The sequence below is a fragment of the Lactuca serriola genome, chromosome 9 (assembly GCF_051521515.1).
Source record: "Lactuca serriola cultivar US96UC23 chromosome 9, Lser_US96UC23_V15, whole genome shotgun sequence".
Taxonomy (NCBI): Eukaryota; Viridiplantae; Streptophyta; class Magnoliopsida; order Asterales; family Asteraceae; genus Lactuca; species Lactuca serriola.
In genome coordinates, this window is record NC_136416.1 from 167,256,891 (window position 1) to 167,270,016 (window position 13,126).

A 13,126-nucleotide genomic window follows, 5' to 3' on the forward strand; every position below is an offset into this window, starting at 1 on the left:
TGAATCAGAAAGTTTTAGGTGAAATGCAAGTGTAAATCCTTTGATGTCGGGTTATAAGTTGGGTACCGAGATGGTTCTTGGTGGGAACTTGCATGTGTTTATGTGCAAGGCCTTCTCTTCTGTAGGATATGAGTTAAGGAATATGAATGGATGAGTTCAGGGTTAAGGGATGGTTTTAATTTTGTTGGAAGTTTAGGCTCTTGTGTTTTGGGTTAGTTATATTTGTGTGGGGGTTAGGCAAGTATGGGGTTTTAGATTTCAGATGTATTTCATTATATTATTGGTCATGGATTTCTTCAAATGGATTAGAATAGGGTGGGTCGATTCATAAGGTTGTGGGAAGACCATGTAACCAAGAATTGGTAGGTCGTTGGAGGCCCGTTATGATATAAGACTACAATTGGTCTAGTAGCATTCACTTTTAAAATTAGACTTGGTGGCGTCATGTTTGTCGGGTTGTTATGATCGGTCGGGGCCATAAGTGGCAAGATAGCTTGGGAAATTATTGCCATATGAGGCTTTCATTCAGAAGTCGCGTGGGGCAACTGTGTGTTTCCTTTGACTCAGCAACCGAGCAGGAAACTGGTGTTTTAGTTAGTGGCAAACAAGTTGGGACTAGGGAGGTCTCGACTGCTTTTGGAAAGTAGCTAGGGGGCATCGAGATAAGTTAAGGCGAGATTGGTGATTTGGGACACGTGTGTCGAGTCTCTTGGTATTCGGAAAATATGGTAAGACATTTATAGCTTGGATTGGATAATCTATAGGTAAATGATTTGACCTTGTTGTGCAGCTCTCATCCGAGTCTAACCGTTGCAGGGATGAGTCCTCTACTCGAAGGATTATTTGAGTCCTTTGTCAAGTATAAGTGTTATGCAACAATAATGTTCAGGGATTCCGTTTCCATTAGAAGCATCAAGTCAATCAAGGGTTGGAAGCATTCTGATTAAGTATGGACTCCAATGAGAATTTGGCCTGGTAGTGGTTCAGTATGGGCGGTCTGTCGGGGAGTCAGACCAATTTGAGATTTCAGGTTTTAGGTAAAGTAGGGTTGGTTTTCTGCATGGGATTATGGATTTGTCATCTTCGAATTTGGAGAGTCTGCTAAGGTTGGGTTCGGTAGCCTTGGGAAGGCCGTTGTATGCTCGAGGTTGTGGTTGCGTTCTTCAGGCATCCTGGCATGCATGGGATGGTAAGGAATGATTTCGAGGACGAAATCTAATTTAAGTAAGGGAGAGTTGTAACACCCAGAATCTTGAGGAATAATTGTTGACAATAAATCCCATTATAGGGTTGGACATGACGTGTTGGAGGAACCAACACGACGTGTCTAGATTTGAGGAATCATGACTTTCATTAAGGCCAACATGACATGTTTATGCCATTACACGGCGTGTTGGCGGTTGGTGGAGAAAACCCTAATTTTTAGGGTGTTGCACCCTATATAAAACCTTAAGTCCTCATAGTTGGCCTCCTTACCAGCCTCTATTGCCACTAAAACCCTAAAATCAATCTTTAAGTCTCTTTGTGGTGTTCTTGAGCTAGTAAGAAGTTATTGGTGCTCATTTATGGTCTTTGTGAAGGAATAAGAGATCTTGAAGTTGCTTTGCTTGGGGAAAAGGCTTTGGATCCAGAATCATCATATTGTGGGGAAACTTTCTGAGGTATCAAGTTTGCATATTGTCTTGTATATGTTTAGATCTCTTCATAGCTAGTTTTGTGTGCTTTTGGTCCCTTTTGTGTTAATGGATGAGCTAGGTCGTCTAAGGGCTTGTTCTTTCAGATCTGAGTATGTTTTGGTATCCTTGAGCATAAAGGTGCAAGCTTTATGAGAGTTTTGGTGTCATGCATGCATTAAGTCAATTATTAAGTCATTTTTATGCTTAAGATCTTCATTTAGACATGCATGAACGTAAACTTGGAAACTTTACATGGTTTTCCAGCTCAAGGAAGTGAGATCTATGTTTTGGGTTTATATCATTATAGATTAAGTGCTTGTTCGTTATGCTCTTGCATCATTAAGCATTATGGATTTAGTTTGAACCTTTTTGGGTAGTCCCAATGGATCAAGTTGGAAACTTTATCCTTCTAGACCATGTTATGGACTAGATCTGAGCTTTGGAGCTCTTGGAATCGAAGAAAAACAACTTATTGTAGTAGGCTGGTGAATCTCAGGCAGACACGACGTGTCCAAGGGGGCAACACAGCATGTTTGGGCAACATGGACTGTGGACTTTAACTTTGACCAGAAGTTTGATCAGGGTTGACCTTGGGATGTTTTGGACCATGTTTGTGCCTTTTGGATTGTTGAATTGGGCCTTGGCTTTGGGGCCAAGTTATAAAGAGGGTAAAAAGGTCTTTTACCCTAGTTTGGACACTTAGTGTGAGTCAGATCCGATTATTTATGGATGATTAGCTTGTGATAGATAACACATTGATTCTTACGGGCCAGCAGCCAGACATTCTTTCTGTGAAATTCGGCAGTGCGAGGTGAGTCTCCTTACTATGCTTAGCGGGTCGAAGGCACAAATGTTGGCCCATTGTTTATTATGTTAGGATGCTAGATGTCTGTGTGACTCTTGCATGTGTATGTATTGGTATGTATGCCGAGCGGGGCTCGATGCCGGGCAAAACCCGATGGTTGTATTGTATGTTATTATCTTTGTGATTATTGCCTGTGTTGGTAGGATTATGTGTTTGTATGTTGGCGGGGCCCGTTATATGAGTGTGGACGGGGCCCATTATGTGAGTGTGGGCGGAGCTCGTATCTCAGTGTGCGGGGCCCGATATGTGAGTGTAGGCGGGGCCCGTATCTCAATGGGCAGGGCCCGATATGTGAGTCTGGGCGGGGCATGTATCTCAGTGGGCGGGGCCCAATATGCGAATGTGGGCAGGGCCCGTATCTCCATGGGCAGAGCTCGTTATGTGATTAGTTATGTATGGTGTGAGGTCTCTTGGGGAACTCACTAAGCTTTGTGCTTACAGTTTTTAGTTTATATTTCAGGTACTTCAATTTTCAAATGGAAGAGCTCCAGATGATTGCAGAGCACACACCACATGTTTTCGCATTCTGTGAATTACTCTGATTTGATGATGTTTTTCTGAATCTTGAATACCTTGGTTTTTTAGGAATGTTATGTATTAACGATTTATTAGTCTAAAAATGAAAATTTTATGTTACTACTTTTTCGATGTTTCAAGTTATTTCATAAGATTTAACTGACATTAATATTCATTGTTCCGTTATAAGTATGATCAAAAGGATGAAATTTGTTACCGATTTCTTTGATACCACCCATAATCCGCAAAACTGAAAAGCCACAATGATTTTCATTGAGAGGTACAAGAACACTTCTTTGAATCTGTAATTTTTTTAGTTGAATATTAGGTGGAAGGAATCTAGTCCTTAATCCATTCTTGTGTATACACATCTAAAACTTTAAAAAATAAGTTTTAAATAAAATGTATATTTGATACATATACATATATTTTTTTGTACACATGCGTATTTTCAATAATATATATGCATATGCAAGTACACTTTTTTATTAATATCCTTTTATTGTTTCTATAATGCCTTTCATATGGGTTGGTAGAAACCTAGTTATCTTCAAAAAAAACCTTTAAATTGTTTGAATCATTTTGAAAACATCAAAGCGAAATATGGTCCCAAATTATTAAAACTTAAGTTTTTGAAAACAAATGGGTACAAGAGTGTTACATTGAATATCATCACAACAGTATGGGGTGAACAATACGCATCATGGTCTTCTAAATGTCCAACCTTTCTAAAAGAGTCCAATACTTTATCTGTGTTGTATATGTCAAAATAATGCATTAAGCTTCGGCTACCTAATAAACAATATTGCAATCCGACTGTTGATTGGATTTAGGTATGACAATACCCAATTCCTAAGTCTAGATTCCCAAAAAAACATTTGAAAACTTTTTCTTTCAAAATAACAATATGTTAGGTTATTACTTTGATGTGAGGGGTACGTTAGGCCCATGCTAGAAAGAGAGTTTTATGTTGGTTGTGTGTGATGTATGCATGCTGTGATTTCTTGGAATTACTTGTCTAAGATGATTAGAAAATAAGTATGTAGTAATGTGACATGTCATAATGATATGTGCATGATATTGTATGTTGATGTAAACTGGTTTACTTGTATTAACTAATTCGTATGTCAACATAGTGAGTAACTCTGAGAAATAATATCTTCTTAAAAGATGATAATGATTATGTAATTTTACTTAGGGAAATTAAATGTGTAATTTCTGTATATAACGAATTAATAACTTAATAATAAAAAGGGGGAATACATATAATGGAGTTAAGGGTAGCAACCTAGACTTAGGTTTGCACCCTATCTAGATTGTGTGGTGGTCTGATAGGTTGGAACATACCTACATGATAAGAGCTTAATCCAAAAAGACTTTGGGTGGGTTTTCAAGACCACCACTCGGGGCATGGTCCATGGTTGTCCGGACTGGAGTGGGATTTGGGATGTGTAACATGATGGAATTGGCACCTCTTGTATCGATCCTTAATGACAATGCATGTACTTGTATGTGCAACGTTGGAGTAGCAAATTCAGCGAATATGGGCAATGTTACGGGTGAGAGTCGCGCCTCACTTGGTGTACTGGTTCGTGTCGGTCACGTTAGTAGCGAATGTGATAATTAGTTTGGGGTTATTGATGAATATATAGACCCTTAAATAGGAAGTATTACAATATCAATTACAAAGGTGACTAGGAGGAGAATAATTGTTAATGATGGTAAATGAAAATTAATATTATCTTATCATATTACAGTGAGGTATGAAGTAATAACTAGTTACAAAGATGAATAAGGAAGTGTAACTAAATGTAATAGTCGTAAAGAAGAATAATATTATTTGAGCACTATTGTGTTGGTTATGCGATGTATGTTATGTCATGCTATGTAAGTGTTTGAATGCATGTTTATATGATGTTTTGTCTAACTTATTTAGGATATGTACGTTCCATAACATCATACTACCGATTGACTCACTTAGTGTATGTAAACAATTGTTTCTTTGCTTGTGGTTTGCATTTTATTGGTACAGCTAACATATGCTCATTCAACTTGAAGTCAAGTGTCAAAAATTCTTTTATTTTCAACCCGATATCGGGCATTGTATCATACGAAGCCTAAAGTATCACAACCTTATTTATTCATCCAAATTAGACACAATATCTAGACACATATGTCAATTATCTTTTGATCATTTGACTTTAATCATATATGATTATGATGATCTACTTTTTTATCAATTATAGATGATTATGATGATCTTGTCTTTTATCTGTATAAAATGTTCTTTTTCCTAATTGATGTTGTTTACAATTTAAAATATATAGATATGTTTGATGTTTAAAAAATTATAACTTATTTCATCATGGATGTTTGATCAACATCAAGTTATAATAAATATTAAAAAAATAATAATAATAAGACAATGTAAACGAATTTAAAGCCGGTTCTAATTTTAATCCGATCTTACAATTGTAATTTTATAAATAAAAAAAAAATTATAATAATAAGTAAGATATCAAATTGATAACCGATCTTTTAAATGACTCTAGTCAACTTTCTCATAATCTATAATAACATTAACCAAGTTTGCGAATTATTAATAAATTGTATAAACTTTAAGAAAGTACTGTGTTATGGTAATATAGAAAAGACATATCATCATTCGTCATAAAGTCAATTACAATTAAATATAAAAACTAACAATCAATTTCATCCGTATCATCTATTAGTACAGCAAGAGTTATCCAAAGACTGTAGAGGAGGGCACACCATAGTTTGTGTCATGTCAAAATTTTAGAGATGTTGGAGCAATGATCCCATTTTCAAGGGATTGGGCCTTCTAGTTCTTACGATTTTGCTTTGCTTTCCACTCTTGTCGGTAGGTCAACCTGCTCCTATTTTTATGGACAAGCTTCCTACTTTAAATTTTACCTTAAATTGTTTTTGGGTAACTTGTAAAAGTATAACCGGTTGAAAGTTTCAAAATGCGGTAAAAATGTATAAATTTTCAAATCAGACTATATAAATTTATATACGACAAAAATGGAGTCTTTTTAATTGGGTGCTACTAAAAAACCATTGGTTTAAAATACCACGTTTTCAGTAATTGTTAATCACATCTCTTTTCTTTGTTCTTTTTTTATTTCTTATATATATATATATATATATATATATATATATATATATATATATATATATATATATATATATATATATATATATATATATATATATATATATATATATATATATATATATATATATATATATATAAAGCTAGGTTATAATGTGGATGAACAATTATTGTGCGGACGTATGGACAATGCTATTTTATAAGAATTATTAAGAGAATAAGTTGTTTAGTAATGTGAATACGTTTAAGGTCACACAACTATTGTCATTTCCATACATTCTCACTAATTTTTATTAATTTTTGTTCTCACGCATCGTTTTTCACTAATTTTCATTCTTACAGAATACGACTTAATAAACATTCTGACAAAATGAAAATAATAATAATAAAAAAAATATACTAATCTTATAGATGATTTAATTAGTGAAAATACGTGATAATGACGATAGTTATGTAAAATTGAATGTATTTACATTATCAACTAAGATATTTTCTTTTTTATTTTCACAGAATAACATTGTCCACACGTCCACATAATAGATATCAAACCATATTTGAACCTAGCTCTCTCTCTCTCTCTCTCTCTCTCTCTATATATATATATATATATATATATATATATATATATATATATATATATATATATCAAACAGTTTAAATTTTTTACAACTTACTCTTTAAAGATTTTTTATTTACACGATTCAGGTTTTATATATATATAAATCATTTTGAGTTTTCTTAATTTTTGTATAATTTTTTACTTACAAATTTTCATGTTTTCGTTAATGTTTTACTTTTTCTTTGGAGATTTCTGTAAAATTCTATAATATTTTCTGACTTTTTACTTATTTTTTTTTTTATGTTTAACATCTTTCTTTTGCATTTTTTTTATAAAATTACATTCCTAAATTTTAAAAAAAGTTACACATTTGGATTATCTGATTTTTTAAAAATCAGTTTCGAATTAACCTATATAAAATCCTATATTTATTTCTATACAAAAATAAAATAGTAATTATTAAATGTTTGGATATTTAAAACATATTCGTTTTTTTTTCAATTAAATTATTAAATTAAATAATGTAAGCGAACAAAATCTAACCCTTTAGAATTACATAAATGAACGAACACGAACTTAAAAACGAAAAATGTAAAAGAACAAAGCATCAAAAATCGACATTAAATAGTTGTAATGGATGATTAATTATTTGTGTTTTTAGCTTAATCTATATACCAAAATATCAACAAAAAAATGTTATATAATATCAAGGTACCAAATGTAAAAAACAAAATATATACTAAATGAAATGTATTCGATCACGTCAAAATTTTAAAAGGTTTATAAATGAAAAAAATAAATAAATAAATAAAAACAACAATAAATAATTGTATGATTTTATATAATTCAGATAATTAATATTAGAAAATTAAATAGTTTTATAAATAATGTATATTAACTTTATTAAAACAAAGAAAAATAATAATAATTAAAAGTTGAATGGGATTGAAGTAATAGTTTATTTAATTGTTTTGGGTTTTTTTTAAGAAACCAATATTAGATACGGTATGGACCTGTTTTTATTGAAGTGACTAGAAATATTTTTAATTATTTAGCTATTTGAACAAAATAACTAAGAGGTTAAATATATTGAAAAAATATTAGATGATTATTGACATGTTTTTTCATATTAAACTTATTAATTTTATTCATACTTTAAAACAATAAAACAATCGATATCTATGTATCCATATAGTAATATGAGTAAAGCAAAAAAAAAATGATCTATACGTTTTATAAAAGAACGGTTTCAATATAAAGAGGGCATTTTAGATTGATTTCATCTTTTTATAACTAGTGAAGTATCCTTATTTTGCTGGAGTTAGATTTGTATTCGACTGTTTGCAAAAGGCGGAGCCATCATATCTCATTTAAGTGAAATGTACAATTCCTTAATAACCAAAATCTGTAATTGCAGTTTACAGTGATATAATATAAAGAAATAGAAGTAGGATGGTATAAGTTAATATACAAACAAATGAAAATATCAAGGTTTTAAATGGCGTGAGGCGTGGCGTGGCGGCAAGGTCAAGCCTCAAGCTTAACGAGCCATGGCGTTTTTCAAGGCGTGATGTAAGGCGGCGATTTTGTATTAATTTAAAATTATATTACCACATAAATATAAATTTATATTAAATATAACTACTTTTTAGAAGTGTTAGATCAATAACTAGTAACAAAATTTTAACAAAAACCACAATACCTGTATCTTCGATTAGAAAACACATAACAAAAAGCAAAAAATTGTGTCTCAAATGAAAAAACACACGCCATAATACGTCATGGCGCGCCATATCATGCCTTGTCATGCGTCACGCCTAACAGCAACGTTATGAAGCTTTTCGTAACGGTGGAGCCACGCCTCACGCCATGATGCGCCTTTTAGAACACTGGAAAATATATTCTTATTTTCAGCCAAGTAAACATGACAATGGAATGGAATGGTTCATTTCATTCCGCTGTTCATTGTAGCTTTTATAGTTAACAGATCAAGTTATGGAGTTCTAAATGCATTAAACCCTGCTCCAGAAACAAAGACAATTAGTCAAAAACATTTATAAAACATAAAAAAATCAAATGATACTTTTACCAGAATCATATGCCACACACACCACCAAGCTTCCCTCGAGAAACCGGAAGACATAATGCTTATAAATCTGGAAAAAAAAACAAAAACAAAAAATTTAGTTCTAATTCCATATAACATTTATAAAAAATTGAAAAAGAAGGAAAGATAGGGATTACATTCTACATGGAAGTAAATATGGATCAATGAACCATCCTTTATCTTTTGTATCCTTGTGAAATTCAAAAAGAAAAATATATGACAATATCTATATCAAAATTAAGAAATGAAAATAAAAAACAATGAACATGCTTGACATTGAACAGTAGTTAGAAAATAAATTTAGGAAGAAATGAGCAAATTGAAGAAAATTTACATGAATCCTTAAGATCAACTTTAGTGAAATTTAATCTAGTTGTCTTCAAATAGATTATATAAAGGGAAAACTATCAACTAAAATAGATTACCGTCAATAATTTAATATCATCTCAAATGTATATAAACCTACCTAGATGTATATTCAAATGTTTTTTTTGCAAAATTTCAATTTTTTTTACCATGATATGAAGCAATTTGTCATTTTTTAAAACATATTGTGCAAGAATGCTTCACATTTTTACCAACTCATCGGTACTTGCAAAATGAGGCTTTAATAATTGGATATTGGTAAGAGTAAACAAAAGAATTAAAGATCAAATTACTAAAATCAAAAGTACATAGTTTTATATTTGGAAAAAATGATGGCAACATCAAAACCTTATAATTTTTATAATATTCTATATTTAGTAGTGATAGATCAACAGCAATCTTGTTAACATTTTTTGCACATTTTTTTCGCATATAAGCGAATAAAACTTGAATACCATAAATTTTTTTCCGTTAAACGATTCTCATATATATTATGTACTTCCAAGCGAGACAATAACACATGGCGTTCACAAATCTGTAAGTAAAAAAATCACTTTTACTATTAGAGGGGCAGTTTTGACAAATTTCTCAAATTTTGAGTCACACTTCATCTCTAATGGGCAACATGGGTAAGATTTATGACATAAGGACCAACCACATAAGGATAAGAGAAAGTGAATTGAACTTGCAATTTCCACCAAATCACCGGGACTGTTTGTGTAACATGATCAAACAATTTCCAACAAAGCATATAATTCTTATAACAATCATTAAAAAAAACTCTAATTTAGATTTTTATTTATATAATTCCATTCCACTTTCATCCAACCAAACTTATGACAGATTTCAATTGCTTCAAATTCCAATTTGCTTAATGTGATAATGGGCATGCATTCTTATGCTTACCTGAGGTGCAAGGATACTTCGTGATAAAAGTTTAATCAGATCACTAGATTTCAATATGATATATGGATCCCTTGTCTTTCTAGTAGTGGAAACAGTCATCGACCCTTTCACCCGAAACCATGAACTGTGTTATAATATTAATATCAAAAGTTTTTAGAATATAAATAAAAACTTTTAGTATGATCACGAACAAAATCTAGCACACAAAATTCCATTTTCTTTCAATGCACCTTTCACAATTAGCCAAGCTTCTTGCAAATACTTCCCTGCATACACAACATCATTGTGTTACCTGTTGTTTCTTTTTTAATAAACTGCTTTCTTTTTTTCCTATTAACTGTTGTCTGAATGACTAAAATGATAAAATGTTATGTACATAAATTTTATTTCTTTTGATACCAAGTAAGCTGTCTATAGAGATAAAATGACCATTTTCCACTATAATTCCAAAAAAAAAGACAAATTTCATAATAGTCAGCAAGTTTACTTGGGCGAAGTTGGGACAAAAAAAAAGGAGAAAAAGGTAAAGAGTTAGTGACTTAATGCATTAAGCTATTTTGTCCAGATTAAGTCAAAAGGAGACAACCCCTTATTCCAGTAAGCTATATTTTGCCCTATATAGTACATTTCAAGCACCATAATAATCAACAAGACAATCTTTTTATATCTTTTACCCAAAGAAAATTGTTTATCAAACATGAATGTTAATCAAATGGTCAACAAATATTAGCTAAGAACGATATCTTTTTATGCATAACAGAAGCAACTATAAGAGAAGTCTTTATTTGAATTTTCTCTAATGAATATTATGAAATTTGACTAAAGAGTCCTTACCTTAAGCATTATCTTTAGCTCCAAAAACAGCAGAACCAGCAACCAACGAATTAGCACCCGACTCAATAACTTGTCATGAAATGTGGAATGTTCTAAAATTGTTCATTGGCGTTACAAAGCAGAAGGAAAAAATGTTCATTTACAGACAAAAGAAAGTGAAGATAACCTGTACTGAAGCAAAACTTGATTTGTTGTCAAGTTCATGTTCATACATATTTGAAAGGCAATTCCAAGGTGAAATTGATTTAAAATAACTTAGAAAATCAGAAAACCAAACCCTTTCCTATAGATTTCGGAGACAATTTCAAGCTTAATTTGATTTTATATAATCAAAAATGAAACATACCAAGGCGGATGCAGGCAAAGGGCGGCGGTGGAGGTGGGTGCCGTTGAAAGCATGTTGATTCCAGGAAAAAAAAACTCTTGATACTGTGTCGATTCCTCACCAACGCTCGCTACTGTTGGTGTCACGGGTTCCTCTTGAAAAGCCCTAAAACAGAAACCATTTTCAACCTTAGTCGTTGTTGGGAAAACCATTAAAAGTGTCGATAGTGGGAGAGTGCTTCAATCTTGAAGAAAGCAACGAAGATTATCGGTGGAGGAAGTGGGTGTTTTTTGGTAGTCGGATGGGTTTGAGGGAAATTGATTGAGGGAAAGCGGTGGATCAGAAAGGATTAGAAACGAAGATGTATGTTTAATGCACCGAACCTACGCGTGTGGGGATAGATGACCAGGAAACCGGAACTGTTCCTAAGGGAACACATAATTTATATATAAAGAATATTTATGATTTTAGATCTTAGTCAAAATAAAACGTCTTTATCATTATGTGTTGATGTTTACAACATTTGTTATTAAAACTGATTATAATAAAATTAAAATATACATGGGCCAATATCCTACCCTTAACACCCCCTCCCCCCCAACTCGACTTAACTACTGATTGAAAGTCATGCTTCTATCCTCCCCCCCTCCACCCGACTTCGCTAATGATTGAAAGTCATGCTTCTATTGGTATCTATTGGGTTTTTGTGGATTTTTTATATTCTTGTCTGTCATTGAGTTGAACACTTAATGGTCACTAATTCTTAAGTCCTAGACCTTTTAATATCTTAATCTATGATGGACTAAGTTCTATGTCAAGGTGATATGTTCATATACATACACATAATTATATATCATAACCTAATACTTTAATTACTTTTATGCCCTTATTTGAACATAAGATACTTAATTTGTTATGAATTGTGTTGTAGGAATAAAAGACATGTTTGGAGCAAAAAGGAAGCTGGAAGCTGGAAGCTGTACCTGGGAGTTGGGAGTTTGAATCAAAGCTTTAAAATGAAGAAAAAATACCCAAAACCTCGTGGTGGATTTCCCACGGCGTAGTGAAGTGAAGAATCCCGATTTGCTTCGAAGACTTGTAGAACACGGGATAAACATGAAGACCACGACGTGGTGGCCTTACTAAAAACCTCAAGTACTTTTGATAACGTCGTGGTGGATTTCCCACGGCATGGATTGGATTTAGCTATTTGGTTATTTGTTGATTTTGCTTATTAAAAAACCTCAAGTACTTTTGATAACTATTTTCTCTATTGGGAGTTGGGAGTTTGAAAATTCAGATGGGCGGTGTGGATTCAAACTCCACTTATTGCTGAATTTGATTTAAACTCCCTACAAATATCACATGGACCGTATGATATTCATAAGATAATCCAGATGGGCGGTGTGGATTCCTATTTTAATCACAAATTTGAGTTTTTGTCTTTCGGTTTCGATTTTGCTTCTGGTTAGTTCCATTAATACTCTAATGTTATAATTAATGTTTTGAGGTGGTTGTGAAGTAGGAAAGTTTAGAAATAATAAATTAGTTAATAAGATTAAATGGGCCTAGCCCAACATACCATACATATCATTGGGCCTAACCTATACATTAGGCCCAACCCATAATAATGGGCAGAGCCCTTCCTAATAAATAGGCCCAACCTAATATACAAATGGGCCTAGCTGGCCATACAATGGGCCTAGCCCAACATACAATGTGCCTAACCCACTCATGCAAATAGGCCCATCCTAACATGCATGCCAATGGGCCTAGACCAACATACAATGCAAGAGTCACAAAGACAACTACAATCCAACATAACACACTCCAGTG

At 32.6% G+C, this 13,126-nt stretch overlaps 1 long non-coding RNA gene across 3 annotated transcripts; it reads right to left on the reverse strand.

Annotated features, from left to right (window-relative positions):
* Window positions 1-8,106: 8,106 nt before the first annotated feature.
* LOC145074779 (uncharacterized) lies at window positions 8,107-11,693 on the reverse strand. Of its 3 annotated transcripts, none has more exons than XR_013692111.1 (4): window positions 10,966-11,693; window positions 8,997-10,397; window positions 8,842-8,908; window positions 8,107-8,771 (listed from the first exon to the last, which is right to left on the reverse strand). It is a non-coding gene; the product is annotated as an uncharacterized LOC145074779 (long non-coding RNA). The 3 variants fall into 3 exon arrangements; XR_013692112.1 differs by having other exon boundaries at window positions 8,109-8,908; window positions 10,966-11,057; window positions 11,312-11,693; XR_013692110.1 differs by having other exon boundaries at window positions 8,108-8,908.
* Window positions 11,694-13,126: the final 1,433 nt, after the last annotated feature.